Source organism: Sapajus apella, unplaced genomic scaffold (assembly GCF_009761245.1).
Source record: "Sapajus apella isolate SASKATOON/1434 unplaced genomic scaffold, GSC_monkey_1.0 scaffold46, whole genome shotgun sequence".
Taxonomy (NCBI): domain Eukaryota; kingdom Metazoa; phylum Chordata; class Mammalia; order Primates; family Cebidae; genus Sapajus; species Sapajus apella.
The window spans coordinates 14,067,186-14,084,027 of NW_022436986.1; positions in this window are offsets into that span (position 1 = coordinate 14,067,186).

A 16,842-nucleotide genomic window follows, 5' to 3' on the forward strand; every position below is an offset into this window, starting at 1 on the left:
ACCTTTTTTTGTTCACTAAACATTGACCCAGGGCCTTTATGTACTGGGCCAGGAAGGGCATTGGGGATGTAGAAATGAGTCAGCCCTGCAGTCACTTGTAGGCTACAGAGAAGCCAAGACTTTAGGAAGCTGCCAATCTTGTTTTAACCAGACCCTGTTGTTACAAGCAAACTGGGAGCCACTGTCCCATCAACGTCGCCCAGTTGGAGTGGGAGAGAAACAATTTCCCAGGAAAGCGTGGTGCTGCTACTAGAATATAGAGAAATGGGGAGCATGCAAATCAAGAGATTTCTGATAGTTGCTCATCAATATCCCTAGTTGAGGGCTTAAAATTAAAAGCTCAAATCTCAAAAGCTCATTAGCCTTTTGAGGTAACATGAACATGCAATCGAATTATCAATACTTGGTGAATTGTTTGTCAGGCAAATAAAGATCAATTGTATTCCAATGGAAATCTTCAAGGACTTACAGGTACTCCACAACATGAAAAGAAACACTGATTACAAAAAGAAATCTTACTTAGAGTAGGTTCGGTGGCTCATGCCCATAATCCGAACACTTTGGGAGGCGGAGACTGGTGGATCACTGGAGGCCAGGAGTTTGAGACCAGCCTGGCCAAGATGGCGAAATCCTGTCTTTAGTAAAAATACAAAAAATTAGCTGGGTGTGGTGGCTCAGGCCTGTAATCCCAGCTACTTGATAGGCTGAGGCACAAGAATCGCTTGAACCTAGAAGGAGAAGTTTGCAGTGAGCCAAGATCGCACCACTGCACTCTAGCCTGAGAGACAGAGTGAGACTCCATCTCAAAATAAACAAACAAAAACAAACAAACAAAAAACCCAAGAAATGTTACTGAGGAAATCGTCTTTAAATCTAGAAAGTAATCATTTTTCTTCTGTTGGCCAGGACCCAGGAGCTGTGTAGGAATGGCGCTTTACTTCTAAAGGCGTGGGTTGGGAGCTCTGTTGGGGACCTGCCTCTCATGGATTCTGAGAACAACCACTCACCACTTTAGTTGGAGGTGCTGCCTTTGCCATCATTTAGGTTTCCTCTTGGGCTTCCAAACTCAGGCCTTAAAAGCATTTCCCAGGTGCCATTTCAGACTCTACTTCAATTCTCTCTACTGTTGACACTGCCATTTGCTCCAGAAATACACAGTGGGGAATAGAAGAAAGGATTGTCTGCAGCATTAGCATTCCTTTAAAAATTTTTAAAATTAGAAACCAGAATCCTTATTAGGTTACATTGAAAAGTCTTTTAGCAGTCCCCATGTCTAATATTTTGTGACATGTGTTCCAGGAAGTCCAAGTTCTACAGGATTCTGAGAATTACATGAGAAAGGGGCAGAAATATGACAGAGACCTCTAAGTTCAAACACATTTCTGCAATGCTGACTTTAAGGTTAAACAGATGTCTTTATGGTAAGAGTTCTCAGACTTTCAAATGCCTCAAATCTGTGGGAGATCTCTAAGACGGTCATGTAGTTGCAATGATTATAAAAGTTAATTGACAATGGATTTTTGTTCTGAGGTGAGACAGAGTAGCACACAGATCTGACTGTTGTATTAAGCCAATATTTAGCCAGTCAATTATTATTATTATTTGAGATGGAATTTTCTTTGTTGACCAGACTGGAGTGCAGTAGGGCAATCTTGGCTCACTGCAACCTCTGCCTCTAAGGTTCAAGCGATTGTCATTCCTCAGCCCTAAGTAGCTGGGATTACAGGCACCTGCCACCATGTCTGGCTGATTTTTGTATTTTCAGTAGAGATGGGGTTCTGCCATGGTGCCCAGGCTGGTTTTGAACTCCTGACCTCAGGTGATCCAGCCGCCTCAGCCTCCCAAAGTGCTGGGATTACAAGCGTGAGTTATGGTGCATTGCCTAGCTAGTAGATTATGATCATATCTTTCCTACTTCAACTGATTGCTTGATCCCCAAGTACCTTGTTAGCAGAGAGTCTCATTCCCTGGAATTATCCAGGAGCACCGTGCCCACCCAGGCCATTGCTACACTGTATTTCCTTGCCTCCAAGTTGCTCTTGAGAATACTGGCCTGCCCATCTGCCATGCCATTGTTAGTCCCATCCCAAGTCTCTTTCAAGGTGACTTCCACTTTTTTGCACTTTTTGTTCTGATCCTCTCATGGTCAGTCATTGCTTCCTAAAGCAGAACAGCTATGTCTGGGGCTCTGGGTCCCGAGGAGCTCCCTGCATTGGCAGCATACCAGGACAAGCCCGGCCCTTCCCATAGACACTTAGGATCTCCTGCTGAGCCTCTCTGCTCATGGCATGGACACCTTATTACTCTAAGGTGATTTCAGTTGAGGAATCAAGTCATTCCACTTTGCCACTAGATCTTGGCTGAGGTCATCCTGCCCACTCCAACAAGCCTTCCCCACCTTAAATATTGGGAAGCAGGCCCTGGAATTTTTTTTTTTTTTTTTTTGGATTATTTTCTCTTGAGACAGAGTCTCGTTCTATCTCCTAGGCTGGAGTGCAGTGGCACAATCTTGACTCACTGCAGCCACCAACTCCTGGGCTTATCCCATTTTCCTGCCTCAGCCTTCCAAGTAGCTGAGATTACAGGTGCCTGCCACCACACCTGGCTTGGCCCTGGATTCTTTATGCAAATTGATCCATCTCCTTATAGAAGACTGGATCTGTTTTGGGAGTGGGGATCTTAAGGAGTGCCATCCTTGTTCGAAGTCAAAAAGGCACAATAAATTTTGTTGTAACCTCCATCTCTGTGAAATTTGCAGACTGAAGGTTCATTTCCCTGAACAAAGAAGGTATATCCCAAAGCAATTACTCATGTCTAGCCCCAAATAGAAAAGTGTTAACATAATTGAGCACCCCTATTCTGTTACATCAGTTTTGGGGACACTGACTCTAGTTAAACTCTGTTACTTTACACACGGGAAAACTGAGGCCCAGAGGGTTGAGGGAATTGCGTAAAGACAAAGAGCTAGGAGGTGGCAGATCCAGTGTGGAATCAGGTTGGCCTGATTCCTAATCCAGAGCTCTTCCTACTGTTCCCTCAAACTTAAGACTTCCTGATTATAGCCACAGGTCATATATAAGAATCATCACATTCAATCAATCAGTATTTTATTTGACTGTGATTTTCTCTGGGGACACAAATATCTGTAAGATACAGATTCTTCCCTTAAAGCCTTTATTATTTGTAGAAAGCAGTAAGATACACATAAAAAGTGCTAAATTGTAGAAAATGCCATGCAACCCCTATAAGAAGCAGAGACTGCTGGAAGAATTTGTCATCTGGGTAGCTCAACATCACTTTTGTTAGGGAGCAGGCATTTGACCTGACTCTTGGAAGGATTTGGACAGAGAGAGAGGAGATTGAAAAAGAGGAAAAAAAGCCAGGTGAGTTGGCTCATGCCTGTAATCCCAGCTCTTTAGGAAGGCGAGGCAGGTGGATCACAAGGTCAGGAGATAGAGACCATCCTGGCCAACATGGTGAAACCCTGTCTCTACTGAAAATACAGAAATTAGCCAGGAATGGTGGCATGTTCCTGTAATTCCAGCTACTTGGGAGGCTGAGGCAGGAGAGTCATTTGAACCTGGGAGGCAGAGGTTGCAGTCAGCTGAAATTGTGCCACTGTACTACAACCTGGGCGACAGAGTGAGACTTTGTCTCAAAAAAAAAGAAAAGAAGAAAAAAATAGCACTTCCAGGTGGGGGCATCTGGGGAATTGAGATGGAAAGATGGAAAGAATGGGCTGGGTAAGAATTAGGAAAAGGCCTTTTAAGCAATGGAGTTAACATAAGCGCAGGGTGAGAGGTTTGATGTGCTTAGCATGTTTTGGGAAAGGTTGCTTGTTATCCATCATGGCCAAGAAGAACTGGAACAATGAGGGAGGAAGACTCCTTCACCACATAACTGCACTGGGTCATCAGTGGGGGCATGCTGACTATGGAGCTCTCCAGCATGGCTGGGTTTTGGCAGCTTCACACATCTCAGCTGTATCTTCTGGTTTAGTCTCTGGGCCATATCTCTCAGGCATCATTTAGAGTACTGTGAGTAGATCAAAGTTTCTGCTCTTGGCTCTATGTTTACTGAACTTACAACTCAATCCAAGCTCTGTCTCCATAATACCAAATATTTTAATACAATGTGACAAAGATACAGCATTGTTTGGGTCATATCAGGAAGAACATATGGATATTTGAGAACATCTGGACAGTTTGCCAGAGAAAAGTAAAATAATACTTTGTATTTTGGAGTTTGGTATTATGGGACATAGACCCTGTCTATCAGTATGTCTTTTCGAATTTGGGAAATATATTCCTTTGAGAAGAGAAAGAAATTGTCACCAGAAGTCCCACTTCTGTCTCTTGTCCACTTTCATCTTTCCTATTTGTTGCAGATCTGACAAGCAATTCCATTTGAAATGTTAGAACTAGACAGTCCACCTCTAATTGCTATTTCCCTTCTGTTTATTTACAATTTAATTTATTCATAAACCTGACATATATTTATTAATCTCCTTCCTAGTTTGAGGCCCCGTGTGCAACTTGAGGACAGAGATGACCAAGACACAAGGGCTACTTTGCAGGAGATCACTGTCTCATAACCAGGTCATCTTTTTTGTTTTTTTTTGTTTGCTTTGTTTGTTTTGTTTTTTGAGAAGGAGTCTCACTCTGTAGCGCAGGCTGGAGTGCAGTGGTGTGATCTTGGCTCACTGCAACCTCCCCATCCTAGGTTCAAGCAGTCCTCCTGCCTCAGTCTTCTTAGTAGCTGAGTTTACAGGCGTGAGCCACCATGCCCGGCTAATTTTTCTTTTCGTGTTTTTAGTAGAGATGGGATTTCACCGTGTTGGCCAAGCTGGTCTTGAACTCCTCATATCAGGTGATCTGCCCACCTTGACCTCCCAAAGTTCTGGGATTACAGGCATAAGCCATTGAGCCCAGCCATCAGGTCATCTTAAGACAGGGTGATTGGAGGAATAAAGTTAAGAAAAGGATTTGAATGAATAGATAAAAGTGTTACTAGGAAGGGTGTGTTAGGGTTCTCTAGAGAATGGGAACCAATAGGATACACATATCCTATTGCACATATACATATACATACATTTTCTCCCTAGATATATAGTTGTAATATATTTATTATAAGGTATTGGCTCATGCAATCATGGAGGCCAAGTCCCATGACCTGCCATCTGCAGACTGGAGATCCATGAAAGCCCAGTGGTGTAGTTTCAAGGCCTGAGAGCTGGAAAACCAATGGTGTAGATTTCACCCCAGGTATGAAGCCCTGAAAACCAGGAGCACCAAGGGCAGGAGGTCAGTGCCCCAGCTCAATTAGTTAGGAAGAATTAATTCAACCTCCCTCCACCTTTCTGTTCTGTTCGGGCCCTCAGTGGATTGGATGATATCCACCTGCATTAGTGGGAGGGCAATCTGTTTTACTCATCCTTTAGGTCGCAGGAAGCTCCAAAGCTTCAAAACTGTTCCTGCTCTTATTTCCTACAGTGAAACACCAACCTAGGACCTATCAATTCCACTTGCAGATACATAACCAAGAGAAAAAAGGGCATCCATCTACCAAGGACATGTTCTAGAATGTTCACAGCACCTTTGTTTGTAAGAGCTCCAAACCAGAAGCAACCAACTCTCTATCAATTAAAGAATAAATTGCAGTATATTCATACAATAGAATAACAGCAATAATGAATGAAATCATGATACTCACTATCACATGGATGAATCTCACAGACATATTGGGCAAAAGAAGCCATTTGTATATAATCATATTTACTGGAAGTTTAAGAAAAGGAGAATTAGTCTGCAGTGATTGAAGTCCAAACAGGAGTTAGGGGGAGTGGATTGTTGGCTGGGAGGCGGGCATAAGAGAGCCTTTGAGGGTATTGGGAGTGTTCTGTATCTTGATCTGGTGGTAGGAATGTGAGTGTATACATATATAAAAATTCAACAGCAGTGAGATTAGTACACTTAATGTATGTTTTAACTGAATAAAGTAAAACCAGCAATTTTTTTTAAAAAGTTACTCTAAACAGAATTTTAGAAGTCCAGTTCCAATATTTGCCAATATGACCCAATCTTCTTCTAACAAGTTCCTTTCCTTGTGACAGACCCCTCCCTTCCCCCAGCAATGTGTACCTTCTATGGGAATTTGTTAGAGGCAAAATACTCCTTAGCTGGTGAGAACAAAAAGGCAGCAACTGAATGGAAAGATGGCAAAGTGAAGAAAAGATGGTTAACTTCATCCAGAGCCTCACACTCTGCTTCTTTGTGACAAGGTTCCATGTGTTATTAACGTCCTCTTTACCGTATATGCAGCTCTTAGCTTGCATCACTCCTCCCTGCAGCCTACCACTATGAATTCATCTCACCAATCTTAAAAACAAACAAAAATAAAAACACATAAGAATCCCTCTTCACCCCTGTCTCTTGCTTTTCTCCCAGTTTCTTCTCTTGTTTCTCCCCTCCTCTTTTAAACTAAACTCTCAAAAGAGCTTTCCAAACTCAATGCCTCTACTTTCTCACATGACATTCATGTAAAACCAGTGGACTCTTTCCTCTCCTTGTCTTTGAGGGCTCGTCTTCCTTGCCTTCTCAATTGCATTTGGCCCTGGTGAGAACTTCTTCTAGTCTGAATGCTCCTCTTCCTTGATTTTTCTAAGAACTGACTCCTCTGGGGAGCAGACACAGTTATCAAGTCTACCTCCATGAATGCTTGTGATGGAAAGAATGACTTGGAAGCCAACACAGGTTGAAGGGAGGCCAGCTGGACCACCTCCCAGGGCACCAATCCATGGGCCAAATTTCCTGGGAATGAATTGGAAATATGGAGATAATTTATTTAGAAATCCGGGTGCAACACTTTACTTCACTGGCAAAATGTAAATTGGTCCCTTTCTCACCCAAGACAAAATGTCTTTGAGTGGAAATTTAAAAAAAAAAAAATGTCCTGACAGTAATTGCCTATTTCAGCTGCATAGATGCATTTTTTAAAAATTATTTTTGACATGCTCAGGCAAAAGCAGTCAGCTGAGGCTCTAGAATCATAGAATATGTTGATGTGGTGTTCTTTATGTTAGGGATTCATGTCATTATCTCAATTTAAACCCTTTAGTCGTTCTCCCAAAAAGTTGGTTTGCTTCAGAAGATCACAAAAGACAACTGAAGGTAGTTTCCGAACCACAGAAAAATAGGAAATGTCTTTCTTTTTTTCTCGTCTTGCTGTTGCCCAGGCTAGAGTGCAGTGGCACAATCATAGCTCACTGCAGCCTCCAGCTTCTGGGCTCAAGTAGTCCCCTCTTCGAGGCCTCCCAAAGTGCTGGGACTGCAAGTAAGAGTCACCTCTCCTGGTCCTCCCCTGCCTTTTTTTTTTTTTTTCCTTAAATAAACATTGAATCTCTTTTAGGAGTGAATTATCAGGACAATCTTTTATTGAATATAATTTATATTGAGAAAATAATTGGTTTTGTCAACCCCATTAAAAAAATGTTGAAATTGGTTGGGTATGGTGGCTCACACCTGTAATACCCAGCAGTTTGGGAAACTGAGGCAGGAGGATTGCTTGAGCTCAGGAGTTCAAGACCAGCCTGGGCAATATTATAAACCTCAATTCTACTAAAAATAATAATAAAAAGAAACCTTAGCCGGGTGCGGTGACATGCACCTGTGGTCTCACCTACTTGGGAGGCTGAGGTGAAAGATTGCTTGGGAGGTTGAGGCTCAATGAGCTCTGGATTGTGCACTGTACTCCACCTTGGGTGATAGAGTGAGATCCTGTCTCAAAAAACAGTTGAACAAGTATTTGAAGAAAATTGTTTGATGGTGTCACAAATTATAATCCTGCCAGTTTTTACCCCCTGCCTCATGAAGATGAATTTAATCTGAACAGATTTTCCAATGAGGTGAGAACGCATGGAAGAGAAAGAGTGCTTTCTCATTTCTGATTAAAGGGGGAGCTGTAATTGGCAGAAGGGCTGAAGAAGATCAAGTTTGGGAAGGCAGGCTGCAGAGTGGTGCTTGTTTACCTTGACTGCACTTTGGAATGACCTGAGCAGTACCTAAGGCCACTGATGGATTGTAGACTGGGTATAAGTTGTGTACAAGCTCCCCAGTTGATAATAGAAAGCAGCCAGGTGGAAGGTTGCTGCTTAGGAAATGGTCCAGCAGCTAGGAGAGGTATTTTTCTTGAAGAGGGTTTCAGTGCCCTGGTTCTCAAAATCTGTTCCCCAGACCAACAGCATCAGCAACACTTGGGAACTTGTTAGAAATGCATATTCCTGGGTACCACCCCAGATCTGCTGAATCAGAAATGCTAGGCATAGGGAGGCCCAGCAATCTGTATTTAACAGGCCCTCCCAGTGCTTCGGATGCACTAATGAGAAGCTGTGGAGGAAAGCAATGTAATGATGATGCAAGTGAGTGAGGCAGGTTCCTGTCAGGTTGCAGAGGCAGCAACTTGGAAGGACTTCCCCAAGGGAACAGACAACAAACATAAGGGGAGTACTTGAGATAAGTGAAAGCAAGATCTAGAAAGGCCAGACTACAGCTCAGAATGATGCCAGCCGGTCCTCTTCCCCACCTGGGGACCTGCCGTTGCCTCTTGGCTACACTTAGGGCACTTAGAGCAGTTTTCTCAGCTAAGTGGCTGATGGTGAATATGACATACTTTGTGTAGGGGGCTCTGGGCTGCTTTCATGGTCTAAGAAACAAGGCCGGGGTTTCCCCTTGCAGAAGAAGGAGGAGATTCCTCTCCCTGTTCTTCAGTTGTTCTAACCTTGGGCAGCGAGGAGACCTCTTTGCTTTCTGACTTGCTTTCACTTCTGCCTTCTGCTCTGAGTCACACACAGCATGGTGGCTCTGGGGACAGTTGTTCCTTTCCTTGGAAGAGTCAGAGATTTAGAATTAATGACTTCATGGAGGGCATAGTGAAGGTGAACTCTGAAGCAAGGAAGTCGTTTGACTTACTTGATTTAGTACCATTTAACAAATATTACTAGGGTGTCTACTCTGCACCAGAACTTGGGCTAGTCACCAGGAAAACAGAGGACACATAGACCAGGCCCTTAAGAAGCTTATGGTCAGGTGGAAGATATTTGCCGGTAGAGGAGAAAAATCCATAGATCAATGTCTTCTGCCTGAAAGGTGCTATAATTAGAGTGATCTTTTAGGTTTATACACAGACCAGGACATGTTTGATAGCAAAAGTGTGAGCTACTGACAGTTATGCCAAGAAAACAGGTATCAGCTGGGATTCTCCAGGAAGACTCAACTGGAGCATGGCTACAATGGTCATGTGGTGCAGAGCCTGCAGTGTTGGCTGGTAGTGTTTTAGCCCATTACCTAAGCCTAAACCCCACTCTGTGTGTTGCCTCTCTGAGGCTCCCTTGTATGTACCACACTTCACCCCATACCAGCTTCTTTATTTTTTTTATTTTTTATTTTTTTTCCTGAGATGGAGTCTCACTCTGTTGCCCAGGCTGGAGTGCAGTGGTGTGATCTCAGCTCACTGCAGCTTCTGCCTCCAGGGTTCAAGCAATTCTCCTACCTCAGCCTCCTGAGTAGCTCGGATTACAGGTTCGCACCACCACGCCCAGCTAATTTTTGTATTTTTAGTAGAGATGGTGTTTCACCATGTTGGTCAGGCTGGTCTTGAACTCCTGACCTGGTGATTCTCCCACCTTGGCCTCCCAAAGTGCTGGGATTACAGGTGTGAGCCACCACGCCCAGCTACCCCATATCAGCTTTTAGAATTAGCAGCCATTGTATTAGAGGGAGGCAGCATGTCCTGCCACATACAGAGTACCATGCCACAGGACCCAGCTGTGGTTCTGACCCTCAGATGTGATGCCCAGGCTTCTTTCTTGGCCACCATCCCAGCTCTGCTTCATATTCTGAGTGTGCAACACTGGGCATGTAACAAAACTTCTTGGATCTTCATCTCTTTCATCCGTTAAATGATACTTTAATTTTATAGAAGTTTGTTGGATCTGGAGGGTCCACTTATGCTTATTTTAGATAGGCATCCTTTTTCCTCTTAAGTTCAAAGTTAAATGCCTGCATTTCTGTTATACTGTGCCTTTTGTGAAGATGTCCTACTGTATTTGGACATCGATTTCCCTCACTTAATGTCTATACACAATGATGTGTGAGGATCACTAAAACCGCCTTAAATTATTTCTCTAGCTCCAACAAACATGTCTTGAGTGCTATGTTCCAGGCAGTGAACTAGGTGCTCTAACACTTTTAAGCTTGTTTACCTTTTTAAATTTTAATTAATTAATTTATGTATGTTTGAGACAGATCTTGCTCTGTCACCCAGGCAGGAGAGCAATGGCACCATCTTAGCTCACTGCAACCTGTGCCTCCCAGGTTCAAGTGATACTCATGCCTCAGCCTCCCGAGTAGCTGGGATTACAGGCATGCACCACTGTGCCTGGCTAATTTTTGTATTTTTAGTAAAGACAAAGTTTCTCCATTAGCCAGACTGGTCCTGAACTCCTGGCCTCAAGTGATCTACCCACCTCAGCCTCCCAAACTGCTGGGATCACAGGCATGAACTTCTGCACCCAGGCTTTCTTTTATCCATTAAAGTGAATAAATTGTATTGCATCTGTTTAACCTTTTTTTTTCTTTAGCCTCACAATGACCTTGTGATGTAAATGATGTTAGACTCATTTTACAGATGAGGTAAAACACATTCCCCAAAATACACACTGCAGATAGTAAGGCTGGGTCTTCTGACTTCCCATCAGGCACCTGATCCAAGACTCCACAGCTATCAAATCAAGAGATGAGAATGGAAAGATCATAATTTTGAAAGGACTTAAGTACATTACAAAATTCTTTATCAAGCTGACATGCTAGAGAGAATCACTTGTCTTAATAAAAGCACCATGCATTGACAAAAAAAATATGAAATAACAAAGTCTTATCATCTCTTAACATTGGTATTACTTGGCAGTTTGTTAGAACTGGAGAACTTCAGGCCCTATTTTGCACCTACTAAATCAGAATCTGCGTTTTAACAAAACCCCTAGATCTTTAAAAATATCTGTTAAAGTTTGGAAGGCACTCTTTGATTTTCATAGGCACAGGAGACACCCTTCTAAGGGATCTTGGAAAGTTAGAGGTAGGACAAGGGAACTGATTTAATTAGCAGTGCTGGAAAGACTACTAATCAATCCTGGATGAATAAAAGAAGCATCTGAGGAAGTTTTTTTTTTCTTTTTAATGTTCCCCCCCCCCTCCCCCCATCCTCCCCACCCCTACTCCTGTCAAGCCCCACCCTACACCAACTCCATTAGTTCTCTGGGACTGGGGCTCCTGTTGCTATTTTAAAAATTCCCCAGGTGATTCCAATGTGCAGCCATGGGTAGAGCATATTGACCCACTGGGTTCTAGGCATTTTTCCAATGATCTCATTTAATACTCAAAAAATCACCTTATTTTGCTCATTTTGCATATAAGACAACTGAGGTTGCAAGCAGCCCAACAATGAGTAAATTGTACAGCTGGAATTCTAGCCCAGATCTCTCTGACCCCAAGTACTGAGTCCTGACCAACTCAGGGAAATAAGCTGCCTCTGGCTGGCTACTTACCCAGGGCTCTTCTGAACCCCTCCAAACTCCTCCCACATCTTCACTTAGCTGAATGTTTCATTCTTCAAGGCCAATTTTTTCAGCAAAGCAGTTTCCCATCATCTGAATCCAAAATGATGTCTTTCTGCCACACTCCTGCCATGCTCAGTCATGGATAGCTGGTGACCTCTTAGTGGCTCTGAGTTGAAGTGTATGAAAATGTCCCACCTAGCCCCAGGGGCCATCAGGTCCTTTCTGTCCTCAGAGCAGACAAGCACCACAGGTAGCCCCTGCCAATCAATTGCTGATTATCTAATCTCATGCAATCCACCCTTAACCCTGCTCTTTCCAAACATCAGAAACCTTTCCTGGAGGCAACTTCCCATCCTCTTACCAGCAAGTGTCTGTTGCATGACTGCTGCTTCACAGATCTTGTTTTTGAAAACAGTTTGACCACCAGACAAATAATATTTAATTAATAATGGTTGATTTTACCTTAAAAACCAATCACATCACTCAGAGTGTCTTTCACCTGTGAGATAACCAAGGCTCCCAGGCTGATTTGATGTACTTTGTACCTCTCGGCCTGGATTTCTGCCATGTTCTTCATTTCCGAACATCCTTCTTCCTTATTGCCCTGTCTTCTCTTAGCCCCTTCACACCTCAGCTTCAATTGATGCCAGTTCCTCTGGGAATTGATCTCAAATTCCTAGGCTATGTTGATGCAACTCCTTTGTGTCTGTATTAGTCTGTTCTTACACTGCTAATAAAGACAAACCTAAGACCAGGTAATTTATGAAGGAAAGAGGTTTAATGGACTCACAGTTCCACATGGCTGGGGAGGCCTCACAATTATGGTGGAAGACAAAGGAGGAGCAAAGGCACATCTTACATGGTGGCAGGCAAGAGAGGGTGTGCAGGGGAACTCCCTTTTATAGAACCATCAGATCTCATGAGACTTGTTTACCGTCACAAGAACAGCACTGGGAAGACCCACCCCTATTATTCAATTACCTCCCACTGGGTTCCTCCCACTACATGTGGGAATTATGGGAGCTACAATTCAGAATAAGATTTGGGTGGGGACACAGCCAAACCATATCAGTGTCTCACAGCAGCAGGCCCTCTGTCCATTAATGATCATTTCTTTTACCTTAATTATCTGTTAGTGAATGAAGTAATACTAGTTTAGCACCTAATACTTGCCTGGCCCATTATAAGTATTCAATAAACTTTAACTATAGTTTTCTTTTATCTATAGCATCTGCCCTTCCTTACATCCAGCAAGCATTTTTTGAGTGCTAACTATCTTCCAGGCACTGAAATAGGAGCATACTCAGGCTCTTTTATCTTAAGCCCCACTATAATCTTGTAATGTAGGTGCTGCTAGGCCTATTTTATAGGTGAGGCCAAATGCATTTGTCAAGCTGCATAGCTCAGAAACAGCAAGACTGTTTCTGCCCCCAGATGAGGAGCAAGCAATGTGAGTCCAGGACTTAGCTCATGACCGCAGAGAGTGAGCCTGGACTCATGAAAAAATCTGGGGATTCAGGACAAGGATTAGGGTTAGGCTGTAAGGCCATTATGCAAGTACAGAGTTAGATCTTGTCTTCATTTAAAATTTTGATATTTTCTTCATCGGATTTTTTGCATTAATTTTTATTTTTAAAAGCACTGCATTACAAGGTTATTTTATCTTGATTACTGAGTTTTGGCACCTCTTTAAATTTTGAGCCTGAAGCCAATGTCTCGCCCTGTTTACCCTAGTCCTGGCCCTGTGAGGACATTCAAACAAGGCAAGATTTGACTTGAGGTGCAACATAGTCACTCACTGCCTGTGCCCCCAGTTCAGTGTGGATTTGTATTAATAAAGTTCATGGTCATGTCTCAGGCCTTTCTGTTTCCCTGTAATTTGTGCAGGCTTCCCCTGCTTTCTGAAACCCTGGTCAGTATCCAGCCCTCTCCTTCTGCCCAGTACCTGGTCAGGGCCATTTGGTACCAAAAGTGCGTTGAATAATGTCCCTGAAGGCAAAGACTTTGGCTTTTTTTTTTTTTCCCATGCAGTATTTCGGAAGATAAATGAATACATTCCCTTGGACTTTGTAAAATGCTGATAAAAACTTTTGGACCTCATATCACCTTGGCAAAATCCTTCCTGGCCTATTGCCTTCAATTGCTTACTACCCTCATGCCAGCTGGGATCTGGAATATCAATGGATGTCATAATTGGCATGTGTTTACCACTTATTGTTGTGAGAAACCCAAAGAATGGACTTAGAAGCACAAAGAACAGCAAAAGTGAAACTTTTAATAACGATCTTGCAAGATTGGGTATCTGGTAGATAGGCACACTGCAGGGCAGCTACAGCAGATAATTTATCTTCTGGCATGCAAGTCCCTCCCCCAGTTCCTTATTGGTTGAGTACTATGGGATTACAATTTTCCTGGATGTTGCCTAAGTTTCATTATCTGCCTTGTAAGGTTAGACTCCGTTGCCTTTCCTGCTTAAGTTTTGATTTCCCAGTAGCAAAACGTTTTCCCCTTTTATAGACTGACCCCTCCTCTACATTTGTTTGCTTATTGTGATCTTCTAGGTGCATGAGCCATTCGGTTTGCCACATTTGCAGGCTGGCTGCCAGCACTTAGATTTATCAGGCCTTGAAAATGGACCATGTAAAATGTTTTCTCACATTATGTACCAGGCACCACCTAAGATCTTTACATACACAGTTGCACCTTGGTACCCATGGGGGATTGGCTCTAGGATCTCACCAAGGATGCCAAAATCCATGGATGCTCAAATCCCTGATATAAGATGGTGTAGTATCTTCATACAACCTATGCACATCCACAAGTATACTTTAAGTCATCTCTAGATTACTTATAATACCCAATGCAATGTAAATGGCATGTAAATACTTGTTATTCTTTATTTGTTATTGTTGTTATTTTTAAATTTACTTTTTTTCCAAACATTTTTGATCTGCAGTTGGTTCAAACCAGGGATACAGAACTCATGGATACTGAGAGTCAACTGTATTTACCCAGTTAATCTTCATAGCACACCTACAAGATGGCTATTACTGTGAATCCCATTTCACAGGTGAGAAAATTAGGGCACAGAGAGTAAAGTAATCCTTTCAGAGTCACATAGCAAATAAGTGGAATAGCTGAGATTTGAACCTAGGCAGCCTAGCTCTTGAGCCCAGTTTCTGTCTACCACTGGCTCTTCCTGCTGCTGGTAGATGAGTCCTTAAGCCATTGAGGAAAGCCTAGGAAGTTGCCTTATTTTACTCTAGGTTGGGGGGGCTTATATGAAATGAACTACATTGAGGATGAAACTGTAAACTCCTCTGTTACAGGCTGAATGGTGTCCCCCTAAAATTTATATGTTGAAGCCCTAACCCCCAGTTTCTCAGAATATGACTGTATTTGGAGACAGTGTTTAAAGAGGTAATTAAGTTAAATAAGGCCATTAGAGTGAGCTTGAATTCCATATGATTGGTGCCCTTACAAGAAAAGGGAATTTGGACACAGGTACAGAGGAAAGACCGTGTAAAGATACAGGGGGAAGATGGCTATCTTAGTGCCTTTGGGCTGCTGTAACAAAATACCATAGACTAGTATTTACAACAGAAGTTTCTCACATTTCTGGAGGCTGGGAAGTCCAAGATCAAGGCATCAGCAGATTCAGTGTCTCATGAGGGCTCACGTTCTAGTTCATAGACAGCACCTTCTTAATGTAGCCGCATGTAGTTTAAAGGATGAGAAGTCTCTCTGGAGCCTCTTTTACAAGGGCACTAATCCCATTCATGAGGGCTCCATCCTCATGACCTAATCATTTTCCAAAGTCTCCACCTCCAAAATTACGATCTCAACATATGAACTGGGGGGTGGGGGAGAGAGGGTATACAAGCAAAAACCATAGCAGCAGCTATCTGCAAGCCATGGAGAGAGGTCTCAGAATGAAGCAACCTTGCCGATGCCTCCATCTCAGACTTGTAGCCTCCGGAGCTGTGAGAAAATAATTCCCATTGTTTAAGCCACCCAGTCTGTGATACTTGAGTTATGGCAGCCCTAGAAAATTAACATAACCTCCAAAGTATAGATCCAAGGTGAGATACAGAAATGCTTTGGAAACACACTTGGGCTGAAGCTTGTAGGCTTGCTCCTTCAGCCTCTCTCATTAGAGCTGCAGCAAATGCCCCTCTGAGACTCCAAGGAGCAAGGGAGTAAACAGTCATCTGTAGTCAGAGTTTTCCTTTCTGATCTTCCTGGCATGCATAATCTCTGCCGCTTTCTACCCCTGTCGACCTTGTCAGGCCCCCATTACCTTTTCCTGGATTACTGTGCCATTGGTCGGCTTGCCCTTCCTCCTTCCATGCACTTCATTCAAAGCTTTCAATTTAATTATCTGAAAACATAGCTCTAATCATGGAAGTCATGCTCCTACTCTAAAACCTTTCTTGGCTCTCCATTTCTTAAAGAGCAAAACCTAACTCCTCAGCTTGATTTGATCTGATATACATCCAGCACTCCATGGGACCTGACACTCCATCTCTTTCCATACCCATCACTGGGCTCCAAAGGCAACTACCTGCATTTCCTCCCATGTTCCTATGGCTCTCCTCTCCCTATACCTTCGCTCACTCTGTTCCCCCTTCCTAGAATGCCCTTCTCCCCCTTTGCATGTTTGAATTCTATTGATTTCCCAAGCACAGCTCAAATTCCATCTCCTTCAAGAAGTCTTTGCAACCTACCAACTGACTGTTATCTCTTCCTTTCCTCAGATCTCACCACACCATTTCTCATGGCTCCTAAGTTCTTTGCACTTTACATTACATAGTTGACCCTTGAACAACACAGGGGCTGGGGCCACCAAATTCCCACACAGTTGAAAATCCCCATATAATTTTTGAGTCTCTAAAAACTTAGCTACTAACAGCCTACTATTGACCAGAAGTCTTTTTGATAACATAATCAGTAAACTAACATGTATTTTGTATGTTATATTATTATATATCATATTCTTAATTCTAAAGCTAGAGAAAAAAAATGTTGTTAAGAATCATAAAGAAGAGGCTGGGCATGGTGGCTCACTCCTGTAATCCTAGCACTTTGGGAGTACAAGGCGGGTGGATCACTTGAGGGCAGGAGTTTGAGACAAGCCTGACCAATATGGTGAAATCCCATTTCCACTAAAAATACAAAAATTAGCCAGACGTGCTCGCTTGAACCCAGGAAACAGAGGTTGCAATGAACCG